Raw genomic sequence first — 3,147 nt, forward strand, 5'->3', positions numbered from 1 at the left:
GCCGCGGATGATTGTTTGGCCGAGACGAGACTTGCAATGAGGTTAAGTTCAAAACAGGTTCCTTTCGGCTCAGTACACTTTCGTGTCTGCTTCGAGGCACCAATATGCTTTGCCGGTCGCCATTTAATGCTTACATCTACTCTCGATTACGGGAGAGCCAGCATTTTTTTGCAAATGTCGTCACCACGGTAACGAAACTTTGATTCACGAACGTTGATAAATGAGGAGTGGAAAAAGAAAGATGATTAAAGGTCGAAAAGTGTACACAAGAAAAAAAAAAGCAATAATCAAAGTCGTCCTGCTGATTTTGTATTTTGACTGCAACGGAACTGTGCACCAGAAATTTGTACGTGAAGCATGAAGCTGTCAGTGCAGCTTTCTGCGTGAGGTTTTGGCACGAAATTCCATCACTGTGCTAGAACAGCCTCTTTCCTCGTCGTATAAAGACTCTCGCCACACCCCCCCTCCCCCCGATTATGCAAACCAGTACTAGTGCTCCCGGGCCGGCATTTGGGGGATGTGACAGCAATTCAAATGGAAGCGATATCGCTGCTGGAGCGCGAAACAGAAGGAGACTGCCAAGGGTGCTTCCAGCCATGGACTAAGAGGTGTGTTGTCTCTAATGGGGAGTATCTTGAAGGTGACCACATGTACTTGAAATTTCATGAATTTTGTATATGGCGGGGGCTGTTGAGAAAGGTCGTCAGACCCCTGCCTCCCTCGGGAAAATGAAAAATCGCCGCTTATAAGCTGTGGAATTATTGTCCCGGGAACAGCCAGCCGCAAAGGCCTCCATCTCATGGATGCGTTATAGACAGTCAGTGTTCTCTTATTTTTTTTTTTGCAGTGGAGCTGTTTTTTCGTAAATCCGTTCGTGCCGACAGAACATGTGGGCCGATCCTGGCGGAAGTGCAGAAAGGGTCCAAGCGCAACGTCGCATACCACTGTGAACTAGCGAAGGTGTTTAACCTCGAGGATGGTCCGTCGACTGTACGCCGCAAAACCTCCGACTGGCGATGACGTCACGATGTGTCTCCTAGCAACGCCTCGCCCCAGCTGCGCTGATCACGCCAAGCCTCGCCACAGCTGCGTGAGCCGTGACGTCATCACATGCGCAGCATCGCTTCGCCTTAGCTTTGCCGAGCCATGACGTCACCGCATCGTGCGGAGTGGTTGCCGCGACTGCGCAGAGGCGTAGCTAAGCTGTGACGTCACGGCGCCGACTCACGGGATAGAAAGCTCCGCCGTCTCCGCGCCGAGCACATCGCCGCGAAGATGAGGCGGCTGAAGAGCGTCACTCCCGAAGAAGAGGAAGCGCGGCGCGAAAGCCGCCGCGTCGCGAAAGCCGCCGCGTCGCTACTCGAGAGCGAGTTAGACGACTTCGGTCTGATCCCGAGTATCTCGATCCCGAGAAACGTCGGCGATTCGCAGAATATCCGGAGTTACGAGCCCGCGAAACCGAGCAAAAGTGTTTTAGCGTCTAGAAGCGTCAAGATACTTTAAGGACCGAGTGTTCGTCGCTCTTTGGGCTGTCGATGATTCCGGGGTGATCTTGCGCAAAATGTGGCCGAATCTCGAAGCATAACCTCGAAAAAAAAATGGGCCGAACCGAGATAAAGATACGGAAGGGGCACCAGCTTCGCTCTTTGCTCAGACTTCGCACCACTATAGTGTGCAGCTGCCCCACTTTTGTTTTTCCCAAGCGGAGCCAGGAGGAGGGATTTCAAACATATTCACGTATGCGAAACGCTCTTTCCATGCCGGAATGAAACGGCTATAATTCCGGTTTATGAAAGCACATGTGGCGGAGAAGCTTACATATTTGAGCCTGCGATACGCTTCCGGGATGTCGGTAATCTTTGGCTCCCTATCTCTGTAGCCTTCGCTCCGGTCCCAGTGCACAGCGACCCAGGAGCGAATGCGCGCTTCAGGGTTTCCCGTGGACGCGCGTAACACAGCGTTGCTGAGCAGGTCGAAGCTGAGCGACTCGCTTATGTAGGCGTAAGGGTTGTACCATGCCGTGGCTTCGCTCCTGCGAGAGAGAAGGAGAAATTTTCTGTCATCGCCCCTGGAGGCACATGAGTCTCGCAAAGATAAAACACACACACACACGCACGCATGCAGGCACGCCGAACCCGGTGATAACGGCGGGGCCATGCTGTGCGGGGCCGCGACGACAGGTGAGCAGTGTATAAAGTCATATGTGTGGTTACGTTATGCTTAAGTTACCATCCTGTTTCTACAGTGTTCAGTAGAGATGCAGATAAATCCCTCCATGCGCGCTTACTAAAAAAAAGAAAGAAAACACCTTACGTGAAATGGCCAATGCGCTTCCTCACGTCAAAGGCCGTGCGGCACACAATACGGCATGCCAGCAGAGCCGTACGGACGCCTTCTTCATCCCCTCGTACGTGAGACCCTCCGTGCAAAATGTTTCCAGTTTCAGATAACTGGGATGAGACTATCGCCAGCGCTGCGATATGATATGCGCCGCGTCCGCGGCCGCTCTGTGATTGAAGCGATGACGTCGCGAACGACGCTAAGCTGGCGTCGAATCTCTTCATTGCCGAACACGTTAACTGGGCGGATACGATCTGTAAGGAAGCGCCGGAGCTTTTACAGGCAATAAAAACGAAATTGCGCACATCTCGAGAGCGGTACGGCCATTTTGACGAAACGCTTACAGTTGGCGCGCTCGCAAAGCAGCTAGCGCGCTTGAGTAAGGATTTAGCGGGCCGATCCACTGGAAACAGGCGGATGGTTTCGTTTTCTCCCCACGTGAATGAGCGAGGCAGCATCGCGATGAATGCTCGACCGGGTGCGTGCCTCGGCAGCCGTTAAAAGACCGTGTGGCGCCAACTTAAAAGGACACTAGCGAGCAACGCATAATCAGTTAACACGAATAAAGCGCTGTTTAGAAGTTCCATTCTCATTATTATGCATCAATAGGCTGGTTACTCTATATTGCAAAATGTGGGTCAAATTTGAATGTTTAGAATATCGCGGCGGTACCCTAGCGCAGGCGTACGTGTGTGTGGCGTCACAGATTTCAGTGCATCTTAATTAGACGTGCGCGAGTACAAATTTTGCCGAATACGAATTGAATACGAATAGTAAGTATCGAACATGGAATCGAATATTGAATAG

The sequence above is a fragment of the Dermacentor silvarum genome, chromosome 11 (genome assembly GCF_013339745.2).
Source record: "Dermacentor silvarum isolate Dsil-2018 chromosome 11, BIME_Dsil_1.4, whole genome shotgun sequence".
Classification (NCBI taxonomy): domain Eukaryota; kingdom Metazoa; phylum Arthropoda; class Arachnida; order Ixodida; family Ixodidae; genus Dermacentor; species Dermacentor silvarum.